The sequence below is a fragment of the Apteryx mantelli genome, chromosome 5 (assembly GCF_036417845.1).
Source record: "Apteryx mantelli isolate bAptMan1 chromosome 5, bAptMan1.hap1, whole genome shotgun sequence".
NCBI classification, from domain to species: Eukaryota; Metazoa; Chordata; class Aves; order Apterygiformes; family Apterygidae; genus Apteryx; species Apteryx mantelli.
Genome location: NC_089982.1, coordinates 83520948 through 83533806, shown reverse-complemented (window position 1 = coordinate 83533806; position 12859 = coordinate 83520948). Strand labels below are relative to the sequence as shown.

The following is a 12859-nucleotide window of genomic DNA, read 5'->3' as shown; positions in this document are numbered from 1 at the left end:
AAAGGGGTGTGTATAAAGAAGCACTCCCTAAAAGTCACTCAAGCTATTTTTGGCCACTCAATAAATAATGAAAATATATATTCAACAGTTTAATGCGGTACACTTATTAATACACTATATGGGTCAAGGCACCACACCCACATTTATTTTTAAAAGGCACAATTTATGCTAATCTGTTATGATTGTTTGCATTCCTTTTGCTTAAATTATGTAAGATTTTTTAAAACATTTATAGAGGTGAATAAATCACAGAATTGAACTACTCTGACAGCTTCTTACTGATTATGTAGGCTGAGAAAATATCAGTAATATACAATTTGGACACCCTTCATGTGATAAATGTTTATATCTAGCCTGTTTTGGCCATCTACTGATGCTGAATGGTAAGCTTTCATTTTTACTCCTTTCCATATTGTCTTGAACATCTTTTTTTTGTCATTTGCTCTTATGATGGATATGTTTCTGCGACTGTGCTTTCCATATGTGCTTATATCTAGTGTACCAGATTACAGAAATTCTCAGTACTAGCATCTTTCTTATTTCTACATATGTTTACACCTGCTGAGTGGTGGCAAGTCTTTGAACAAGCTGCGTTATACATACTGACTTGCAGTTTTACATGGTCCCTCCATGTGCAGAACCTGGCTGAATGCACAAGGGCTCTGAGCGATAGTAGAAGCCTTCCTTGGACACACAAGTTCACAATATCAGTATTTGTCTGTATATTCCCAATCCATGCTGACATATTTAGGTTAGCAAAGACAGGTAATAAGAAATACCTGATGTGCTTTGCCTTTTTATGCACAGTACAAAATAGTGTAATATCAGACATGCCTAAATGTGCGAGTGCCAAGGTATGTTCTTAAGCCAAGTATCCTTTAACAGAGTCAGAGCCTTCACATCATAAAGCACTTGTCTTCCCTTCAGCTTTCTACAAATAATCTCTTTCCCAGGAGCACTTTCCCTTTTACTTTCTAATACTCAAAGCTATCCCAAACCATATGTACTAGTAACCTGCTAACAGGATAAAAACACAGAAACATTAAAATAAAAGCATAAAATAAATATAACTTGCTCCTTGCAAGTCAACTGAAAAAGTCCTATTAATGTCAGAGAGGGAGGGTGTGTGTGTGTGTGTGTACGCGCGTGGGTGAGTAGCCAGAGTTTGAATATGAAAAAGATCAGGAGTTTCTCTAATATTTCATAGTAAGAATCATTTTTTCACAAGGCCACATGACAGCTTATATGCTGTTGTATATATCCTCCTCCTCTTCCATTCCTAACTAACTGCTTAGTATCTCTGGGATAACTCCAGATTTGGGTAAGTAAGGAAAGAACAAAAGGAAAGTCTGCATTTTAACCGTTCAATGCCTTTTAACATTTGCTGGAAAAAAGTATATCAGACTGGCTCCTGCTGTTCCTCAGCTAATCGATCTTCAATCATCAGCTCTTTTCTGGCTGCTTTGTCAGGATACTCTACCTTATGTCTGTCCCTCCCTTCTTTTTCAATATGCTCTCTGATTAGCTTGTTCTCTGCTTCTGGACATCCCTTCTTCCTTAGCAATGTCAGAGCACCAGAAACAAGCTGCCGTTAATCAAATGATTTCTAATTTCTTGACAGAACACAAGCGTACTTTGCTGCCATGCTGTTGTTCTTTGATCATATTCTGGGAGCCTGTGGGATAAACCGGGGTAGCTTTCAGTCAGTCTTAAGAGACACAATCAATAAATAATCCAAAAACCCTCTTTGCTTTAAAATCCAGAATTAAGCCATACATGTAGGACACATGCGAGTTAATTTCAGGAAGGCTTATCTGTGAATTTTAATTAAAGAAATATCTTTCACAGTTCATTAGCAACTTGATTGCCCCAGACAAGTGAACTCTAACCTTGGGCAGTTCTTACAGTCCGATGTCACAAAATACAAACCAGAAAATATTCACTCCCTTCATGACCCTTGAATGCCCTTTGAGGATTCAACATATGATTTAGCAACTACTTCACCAATAAAAACATTGAGTCAGCTTCATCCTTTTGTAGTTACACTGACACAAAAAGACATATGTATCTTATTTTTGATGTAGTTTTACGATCAGCTAACACTTACAGTGGTCCACTGGAACCAGTATTAAATGAGTTCCTTATGTAAGATTTCATCAGTGAAGGCTGCAAGATTCATGTGTCCTATTTTAATGTCTGTACCTTTGGGACTCCACCTGTTTTTTATTTACAAAATACAAGATGCAATTTCTTGTATCCATTCAGATTTCACTTGGCATTGTGCTAGTGGAATAAAAAAACCAGAAGTTAACATATTTTCTGGCAATGGCCCACACCTATACCATTGACTTCAATCTGAGAAACCACTAGAAACATTTTTGCCAATGTTAAATGTAATTTATTTGTGAGTCATTTGTTATACAGAGAAGTAAACAAAGTCAGTTAAACTAACAACACGATATCTAATGACATTATGCATTTGTAAGACTAAAACTCTGTTCACTTGGGGTCATGATTATGCAGATGTAAGTTGAAACCTTTGAAATTAGCCTTCATCTTGATTGTGATGAATACTGAAAATTAGGGCACTGAAAAAATCCCTGGAAATTTTTTCCAAAAGGAAAAAATAACTGTTTTGACAAAAATGGCTTCATCATGGCATATTTATAACACAAAATAAAGCTAAAATAGAAATATTTGTAGGAACTGTCATAGCAACCTGCTTTGATGTAATTTGCCAAAATTCCATTATGGAAATCTACCCAGTTTTTACAGAATATTTCAAGTAATTTGCACAAAGAAATCGGTGAATGGAATGGATCCTTGTACCTTGTCATGGGAATTTCTAGAATAGGACAGCAGTATTTTTCTTCCCCACAGATTGTTGCAAGTCCTATGACCATCATAGTTTGTTAGGCATTCTTTCAAAATTTCTGAGCAGGTTCATTGATTTAGTGAAAAATCATTCCCTGTAACATTTCTTTTTTTAAAGGATGGTTCATTCAGCTGTGATGCAAGTGCAAAAAGTGCTTTAAAATTTAAGTATTCCTGGTGCGTCACTCCCATTTCAGCCATGCCTGATGTAAGGCATGGAAGACCTTATGTACCCCTTGACCTGATCAATCAAGAGATACAACCATCTTGAGAAGTAACAAGCTGCATAATTCAATTTGAATGTGCACAGAATTTCTGATATTCAAATAAAGGTTTTTATCTGCATGCAACATGCAACACGCTCATCTTACATGCAGCATTCTACCTATTTCTACCTATTTCTCTCACAGTTAACAGCGCCATGTGTCTTTTCTGAATATCATTTTCCTTCTGTTTGAAACTAATTTTTTCCTAGCTGTTTTTGTGTTCTCCATGTAGGATGAGTCTGCCCCTAAATAACTGTCCAGACAAACACAACCAGGAATTATTTATATTATCCTTTAACTGTCGCTGTGAGTACAGGGCAAAGGGGTGTGAGATACTCCATGTTTATTGCTCATGATTTCTGTATTAATTTGTTTCTAATCAAAAAAGCTAAATTTTATGTTGCTGTATTACTACTGTAGATGCTAAAAGATTTCTTAGTTGAAGGACATGATCTTCACCAGAAAACACGTTTGAACTAGAGAAGTTAATTAACAAGAAATAGACTCTGTAAATTAGGTCAAAAGGTCCATTAAGATGCAGAAAAATTCCAGCTTGCAACAGATTGGTTACAACCAGTAATATTTCTTGTCACTGGCTTTATTCAATTTTTTTCTTGATTTTTGTCCTCTTTTTTACTTACAGCTGCTGTTTCTTCAGCAAAAAACACATTCTGTTGCTTTCATGATTCATCAAAGCCCGAAGGGAGAGACCAGAATCATCCATAGCCTTTTTATTTGTGACGTAGACTACAAAAACCTCATGAACTGTCTTCAGGCTATGTCTAGGTATAGGACCTGTGCATTTCTGGAGATGTTAAGGGAAGGATGCATCACCTTGGGCTTCTGTCAATAGGAAAAAAAGAAACAAATTAGAAATTTCACATACTTCAAGTTGTGGGAGATCTTTTCTCTACATGCCAGTGTGTCTAAAACACAAGTCTTGATTCCATCTCACCACTGTTTTCTGCCCACAAGATAGAAAGTACATGTAAGTAATTGCATTTCTTCTGACAAAAATGGTTTAGTTAGTATTATATCACAAGTCGCTGTTTTAAGCCTTAATTAAATACTCAGAATCTTTAACGTAGTGAAAAAAAAAGAAATCAGTAACATAAAGGCTAATGAAAGAAAAAATTCTTTTGCTTACAGACCAACAGCTCTACAGCCAGTTATCTCTACCCTATCATGATGCTATATCACATAGGGATATTCTCTGTCATGTTTGTCTACTAAAATTCTCATAAAGGCAATAAGAGTTTGTATAATAAGGCCTGAGTAAGGATCAAAATTTAGCTCAATACTTCTAAATTACACTTGCAGAGAAGTACTATAATTGGAACTATGTAGGAATCCAGGAATTCACATGGATGAGAAAGTACCAACAGATTTCCATCCCACCTTATATGTATAGAAAGCACAACAGGATGTAATAATTGAAAGAGTATATGGTTGAAGACAGTAAATCCTCTGAACTGAAGCAAGTCCATCGACTGTTTTGTAAAACAGAGTAATACTTACTGAACTACATTTGGAGCCATGACAGCGCAAAACCACCCTTCTTTCCCTCAAACTGAAAATTTTGAAGGAAGTGATCCTTACTCTGTGACAGTTGTTAGGTCCATATCTTAATCTCTCTCCGTAACTCTTTCTTTGGTTAGAGGAAGCAAGTAATTCTAGGGGCAGACCAGCTTCAGAGGACAACAGAAGCAACCTCAGCGAGTTCTGGAAGGAATGAGCTTGCTTCCTGAGATTTTTAGTCTGGGCATTTTCTGCCTAGTTCCTCTAACACCTCCCGTCTCCTCTCTTACATGCTCAGCCCCACTCTCTCTTTTGGTCTCTTTCTCATTCGTCTTGTTCCCCTAAAACGGCAAGATTACCTGAATGCCTACTCCGTGTATGTTTGAACTAAGTCGTCTTATACTTTGTCGCAGAGTTCTTCCTCTGTGATAAGTTTCACTAATTGAGCTTCCCAGCAAGAAAAAAAATATATTCTGCGATTACATAGGATTCCCAGTCATGGACTGTTTTCCTGCTTTTTTTTTTGATGCAGTGTGCAAACAGAAGAAAATAGAGCTTGTTTTCAAAGGAGCTAACAGCATCAGCGGCACAAGACACGAGGCGCTTACAAACAACAGATGGGAATCAGCAAGAAGGTGGTGGTCAACATGAGAAGCAGTGCTCTCTGCATAACAGCTGCTTGCCTGATCAACGTTTCTGTAGGAACCAAGAGCTTTAAGGAAAGATAATGAAAAACCATTTTTCTGATATATGTATAATTAACACACCTTAAATATAGAGAAACTGGAGTGGCTTAAGAGAACTTAAGTCAGTTATCCAAGGAGGCTTGAGGAAGAGCTGAGAAAAGAAGCTACATTTTCCTCAGTCCCATTCTTTTTCCCTAGCTGATACCGCCTTTGAGACAGAATAATATATGAATCATTTTATAAACATAAGAGAGAGATTTTTATGGCGTTTGAATTGAATATTCAAAAGTTTATAGCACATTCTGTGGACATATGCAAGATTTAACAACAATTTAAAGAAAAGGCCTTATAGCAGTCTCCAATGACAGTCATTAATCTAGCCAACACCATACCAGCGAGAGCAGAGAGAACGTGTCTTGTGTTTCTTTTTAATTTTTGAAGTCAGTTTTCTGAAAGAAGTAAAGGTAGTTGCCATATCCTCTCTAGCACAAAAATGGTACAGACATGGCCCCGCTGTGTTTTCTTCAAAACAAACTGCATCCGCTACTTGCCTTCTAGTTACTTCAGAGGTACAAGTCAGGGTGAGTCCCTGGATCCTCTAACTGACAGATTCTTTTGAGCCAGAGAAAATAGAAGTGGTGACTGAGGGCAGGGCAGGCAGCAACTCAGTGTCAGAACCCATCTTGCATATGACTCTTCATACAATAACCAATTTAAATGACTTGCAAGGCTTGAAGCCTTTTCTGTTGTGTATTGTGCTGCTCATGCTAGCACCTAGTACAAAACCAAGAAATATTTGCAGCTCAGTGCTCAAGCAAATATGCCCAAAATGACATACCTAAACCAACATGCAGGTCTTCCAAATATCTACCCAAAAGCTACCCAAATGTGTTTAGAGACAGTAAAAATGTGCATTTTAATCTTTACCTATACATTTATAGTTATTTAAATATCTTTCAAAACTGCTGACAGTATCTCTTCAGTATAGGCATATAATCTACTTTAAAGGAACAATCATAGCTGTATTACTTATTTTGTCTTTAAAGATAACTGAGCCTAAAAGAAACTTAGAGCATTCTAGGTTCCACCTGCAGTTTTCAAAGCCTCCAGAAGTCACCTAAGAGATACAGATCCTTCTCCATTTCCTTCACTTACATATTAGTTAACTGACTCTTTCCATTAAAAAGAAAAAATGCTCAGCTTCCAGCTGCTCTCTGAAATTCTGTCTTTCAACCAATAAAGCCCAAAGGTTGTCCAAGCAGGAACGCGAGTAGCGGTTGCGGATTAGGTGGTGAAAGAAACTAAGTCCACCTAGAAACAAAGAGCTATTGAGATCATTAAGGGCTCAAAGAAGTTCATGTTCTTAAAGCAAACAACTGGAAGAGTTTTAAGCAGTAATCTCGCTTCATGTAGAACGATGTTCTACAAGAGAAACGATGAGCAAAAGGTGTTTTCTTTTTTTTTTTAATGCAGACACAATGCTGAGTGTCTGCTGGGGTAAGGGGAATAATTCCTGCTGTGGAATCTCCACGAAAGCAAGATGTAAAGATAAAACAAAATACTTGGTAGTGTTTCAAGAAGCATACTAGCCTATTTTAAGAGTGAAAACATGTCCAATGCTAGGTCTTATTGAAAGAGTTGATATTGTACAATATCCAGAGCCCAGGAAAATAGGAGGAAGGTATAGAAAAAGAGAAAGCATAGCGAAATGAAATTAGTGTTATCACAGCAAACGCTAAATTCCCAGATGTTAAGACAAATGTTAGAAAGGAAATAAGATAAAAAAAGATTGCTACATTAAAAAAAAAGTAAATAAGAGCTGGAATTAACACTGAAATACAATATGGTGACCATTATTATAAATATACTAAAATTAATTCTGGTTCTATCAGTACAATTTTTTTTGTGTGCTGGAGAACATATACATTCTAGATTATTATTCCCACTATCCAAAAATAACTTTGTCAGAGAACACACCTGCTAAACGTGTAATCTCATGAGCAAACCTGTATTTGCTGGGTATTGTGTCGCAGCTCTTGTAATAGGTAACAGACCTATGACGCGATTGTTTCCTATTTAAATGGTTTGCAGAGGAATATGATTTCCAGTACATCGTATCGAAGTCTCTGCTATCTAATGTTGTCACAGAAAAAAATGACAGAAAAAATGTTCAGTAGATGATTTAGAAAGTCAGATTCAGATCTGCGGGGTATCAGTAAATTACAGGTCAGCACCTGAAAACTGGGATTGCTCTTTGCTGAAATTTTGCCCCGTAATTCCTTTGGAGCCTCACAGTCTGCCTGTATAACCAGAAATGTTAACATATAGTTCCTTAAGTACAGAAACTTAAAAAAAAAAAAAGATTTCCTTCACTTTTTCTTCTGCAGCTCACTCAGCTTCAACTGAATTCTTTAAAAGCAGCAAAGAACACTGCACTGTCCAGTCTTTACTTATAGAACCTAAAGGCTCCTTCTGCCACCCAGTCTCCACAACATAAATACTGCAAATTGCCTACAGAGCTTGTAAGATACCATGTTTCCTCCTCTACCTCTGTCTCCCTGGTTGATCATACCACCACTACAGATTTAGCTCCTATATTAATGCCTTTCAACAATGATCCTATTCATTTTCTTAACGGCCATTCATGAAGATAAGGACTTCCAAATTAAGAAAAGATGTAAGTATATGCTCATAATGTACCTTATATATTAAAAAGAAAGTTAAGAGTGTGTTCTACTTTTATTTCCCTGTTCTCAGCATCTCCGTCAACTTCAGGGGTCATCCACCAACAGCACAGGGCCAAAAATGCCACCGAGCGGGTTCTGAATGGCACATGATAGAGTCCAGAGTGAAGGCCTCATCGAAAGGCACACACGAGCAGCTGAGACTCCCGGACTGCTCCGTGGAGTCGCAATGTGTCCCCAAGTCAGCAACTGGCTGCACCCTGCCTTTTTTCAGGAAGTGTCTGAGCTTCTCCTGCATTTCTACTGGTGCACCTTACCTCTAATCTGCGAAAGAGAAATGAAGTGCTTGCATGCTACCCTTGCCAACCTCTAGTTAGTTTATTATTCTGTTGCTTATACGGGGCAGACTCACATTTCTGCCATACAGGCTGAGCGAGGGACATTTTGTAGCTTCCCACTATGAGGATGAGCGAGACCTGGCCAACTGCGGGGCAGAGGCAGTGCTGAGCAGAAGGGTTTGAAGGCACCACTCTGGAAACATGACCTTCAGTCTGAAAGAGATCAGCTGGGTCCAGCTGCACTGTTTAAGTGTGGCCACCCTGGGGAGAGCTCAGTCTGGCAGCCCAGAAGCTTCCACAGGTTTTATGGCTACTTGTCCAGAAGCCATAAAAGCTCAGCTGCAGGGTTCATCATGCATGTGGTGGAGTTGAGGCTGTGGGATGCCACCTGCTTCAAGAACCCCAACTCTCCAAAGGACCTTTTGCTCAAGCCAGCTAGCTGTGCACCCAGGACTGCTGTAAGTGTGATTATGCATGTGTCTTCCAGTGTGTGTTTTCCCCCAAATTCTGCACATCTCCCTTCTACTTCAATCAGATACTCTCAGTAAAAGCTAAATTGAAAGCAGCTTGTATCTGACTAGTTATTCCGTTGAGTAACTGCATATGGCAGAAGTCAGCATGAAATTTTTCCGTAAAGGAGGGTTAAAGATTAAACTGCCAACAGGGCCTAGGTTCACTGATAAATGTGAAGCATGCCTTGTTTGTGTTTTTTTGTAGTTCTTGTTCTAAATATTCTAAATATTCACGTACGTGGAAAATATTTGGATTCTATATTCTGGCAGATGGTTCCAGTTTGCATAGCATTTAAAAAAAGCATACACATGCAAAAAACATCCATGCATGTTTCATTTAGGTCAAATGGTCTTTTTGTGCGTCTTCCTGACCAACCTGCCCAATAGTCCTGATGCTCTGGTAACGTCTCTTCTCTATATGTTGCTGAATTTTCCCATGGCAGTTGGAAGTGCAAGGAGCTGTCAGTTGGCCTCCCTTGGCTGGTAAGAGCCACATACATTTACAGAGCAGTTTAGCAGCTTATCTCAGTTTTTAAGTAAACAGTGGTAACAAAATCAGCTTTTTTTACTTTTCTTTGAGACCGTTACCAGAGATAAAAGTCAAGGAAATAATAAGGGTAGTTTCCAACCAGTTAATATCCTAAAGGAAGAAATAAATGTCTAAATAGTGGACAGAGCTCTCTTTTAAGGCCGGGGGGGGGGGGGGGTTGTACAGCTTTTCCAGATTTTCAGACGTCTTTATTGCATTCAGGAGACCTCGTAGCAACAGTCCAGCAATCCACATCTGTCTTAGATAAAAGTAATCTGGACCAGGTAAGTAATCTGATTTGTTTCTCAAATTGACACACTTTAAACAGAAATATGCTCAGATTTTTTAATGCGTCCTTAGTTCAAATTTGCAAGAGATGTATGCAGCTTAGTTATTAGGGAGAGGAGAGGTTATATCACTTTTCATAATCAGGCATTATTTATGATTTGTGGTTCTTATATGCTCACTATAGCGAGTTCATTTCAATTAAATGCCTGTAGAAGCACTTAGCTGCCATTCAAATAGTGATGTAATGCCTTGTGATAAAGGAGTAATTTACTATATTCTGTGCAGACAACTTTGCTTGTTCCCATTAATATTCAGAATATGCTAGCCACTCACAGCCTAAAGGAAGGCACTGTCGCTACCAGAAGTAGCAATATAAAAGACAGGGATACAGGAACGAAGGCTAGAAGAAGCTCTGTACGGAAAGTTTTGCTAACATCACACGGCTTGATTCAATAGCACGGAAAAGACGAAAAGACGACACGGGTACCTAGAAAAGTCATTTGATGCAACCTGCAAGCCTATTAAGGGCACAAGCTAAACGCACAGCTTGCAGCAATAATCTGCATATCACCCTAAAGGGCAGGTCAGCCTCGCACGGTCTCTGTGCGCGCACGCTCTTTGCCACGGCACTTCCACGCACAATAGATTGCGTTTCTCTTTTAAACGATACTGTCAGAAGGTTTAAATAATTCAGCGCATTTTGGTAAACTACTGGCTGCGACTACTTACATGTGTTATACGACCGTATGAAATACGAGCCATGATGTATCTGATGCAGTGATTCACATTTAAAATGAGTTCCTGCCTAAGAAATCATTCTCCCTGCTGCGGACTCTTCCACGCGCTCCGCTGTTGTGCCTTGGTAAAGGGGATCGGGGCTCCAGGACAGCTCCTGTCCTCATTTATGCATTGCAAAAATAAAACAGGAAAATGAATGCAGACCTTGACAGCATCTCCCTCAAGCTGAGGAGGTGAGAAGAAAAAACCCGGCAGCTCTTGCCTCCTCGGGAGACCTGACAGATACTCCTGCCGCCGTAACATCATTCCCTCCCGGCTGGCTGCGGGGGGGGGAATTATTTCGGTAAATCCCCTCGGAACCTGAAACGGGCAGGGAAAAGCCCGCACAGCCTCCTTCCCCCCGCCCGGCGCCCACGGGCCGGGGCAGAGGCAGGGAGCAGACGGGCCTGCCGGCGGCGCGGGCAGCGCAGCGCGCGAGGAGGCTCGGAGGGATAAAGGCGCGCCGAGCCCTGACGCGAGGGGGAGACCTGGTGGCCGGAGGGCCGCGACCGAAGCTCCCCCGCTCCCCGCCGCCCCCGGCCCCTCTCCAGGCCTCGCCGCCCGCCCCCCCCCCGCCGCTCCCGCCTCGCCTCGCCTCGCCTCACCTCAGCGCCGGCCGCCGCCTCGCCGCCCCCTCCCGCCCCGCAGCCAACGGCTCCTCCGTACTCACGGCACCTGCGCGCGGCGCCCGCCGGGGCACCCGGCCGGCGGCGGCGGCGGCGGCACTAGGCCTCCCCCCGCCCCGCCGCCCCCTCGGCGGCGCAGGCGCGCTGCCTCCTCCTCCCCTAGTGGCTGCCGCCGGGAGCCTGGCAGCCGCCGCGGCAGCTCGCGGGTCCCCTCAGAGCGGAGCGAGCGAGCGAGCGCGGCTCGGGCCGGCGGCGGGGGCCGGGCGCCGCGTGAGGGAGCCGCGCCGCGCGCGCCCAGCCCGTCAGTAACGGTCGCTGCCGGGGAGGCGGCGGCGGCGGCGATTCTCCCACCCCCGCGCAGCGAGCTGAGCTGAGCCGAGGTGAGGCCAGGGCAAAGCATCCTCCTTTCTTCCCCTCATCCTCGCCTCCCGCCCGTCCCTTCCCCCCGCCCGAGCTCCTTCCTTTCATCCTCCGTCCCTTGCCCTCCTTCCCTTCCCTGCCTTCCCCTCATCCCTCCTCGCGCTTCCCGGTCCTCCTTCCCTTTCTTCTCTCCTCAGCCACCTTTCCCCACTCCTCCCCATCCCCCCGGCGCCTGCTCCCCGTGCCCACATTTCCCACCCACCAGAAATAATCATCATCCGCTCCTTTTCTTTTTCTTTCGTTTCTTTCTTTCTTTCTTTTTTTAATTTTAACCCGCAATTTTAATTTTCGTCCAGTGGAAAAGAGAAAGAGGCACAGGGAGAGTCGGTCACAGGCAGAGATGATCCCCCCCCCCCCCGCCTCCCTTCTTTAAAGAATGGGTGTGAATTAATGGTCATTTCGCGGCGTGCGTATGATGGGAAGAGGGGGATGATATTTAGGGAAGAAAGGGCAGGGTCGGAGGGGTGTCGCTTCGCTCGGGCGTTTATTTACCTCGCGTCGCGTCGAGGTGCAAGCCAGCTCCGCGTGATTTTCCTGGTCTGGCTCCCTTTATTCTCCTTTCTTCAGGCACCGGAGATTTCTTTCTCTCTCTTTATCCATCCGCTGCGCGTCTCCGTGATTTACGGCCGCTGGTGCCGCCGCTCCGGTTGTCTCTGTGAGGAGCCGCCGGGAAGGGGGACGGGGAGCGCGTGGGCAGAGGGTGGCCAGGGCCCGGGGAAAGCAGCTTTCTACAGCCCTGCTCTTTAGGCCTCTTCCAATTCCCGAGACGCTTCAAACCACCCTCTTGGGTGGTTCTGGAGTTGGAGTGGTGTTTGGGTTGGAGTCCAGCCCGACGGGTCCCGGGTCCTGTCAAAGGGTTTGCTCCAGTGGCGAAGAATTAAAGTTTGCAGAGCCTAAAATACAGCGTTGCGCTTACGGGGAGCGCGCGGGGGACAGCAGGAGGATTCGTGAAGGTCTGGCTAAAAGGCGACTGTGGGAGTGTCTCGTGTCTGGCCCCGGAGCTGGCTTTTGGAGTGGAAGAAGTTTTGCTTGGACATGGTGGTGGTGGGAGCAGCGTTGTGCTTTACCTGTCACAAGACTTCTGCTGCTTCGCCTGTTTGGGAGTTTGTGCGGTGTAAAGCGTAGCGGTGGGTACGATTTGGGGACTGCCAATCTGCAAAGGGTGCTTGAAAGTAACTTTTACGTGTTTGCAGTAATAGCTAGCATGAGGAATATGTAGCGTGCACCTGCTCCTCAATGCATCGAAGGGGTGAATGCATTCACTCTCGTCTTGCTGGTTGTGTGTGATGCCTGTTTTCTTCTTAAGGTGCTGCTCGACACTTAAAATGCTCTGTGTAGATG

The 12859-nt window shown here is 42.9% G+C and overlaps 1 long non-coding RNA gene across 1 annotated transcript; it reads right to left on the bottom strand.

Moving 5' to 3' along the window:
* Positions 1-2384: 2384 nt before the first annotated feature.
* Positions 2385-11179, bottom strand: LOC136992209 (uncharacterized). Its single transcript, XR_010884295.1, has 3 exons — positions 11078-11179; positions 10425-10587; positions 2385-3983 (listed from the first exon to the last, which is right to left on the bottom strand). It is a non-coding gene; the product is annotated as an uncharacterized lncRNA (long non-coding RNA).
* Between the last annotated feature and the right edge of the window lie 1680 nt (positions 11180-12859).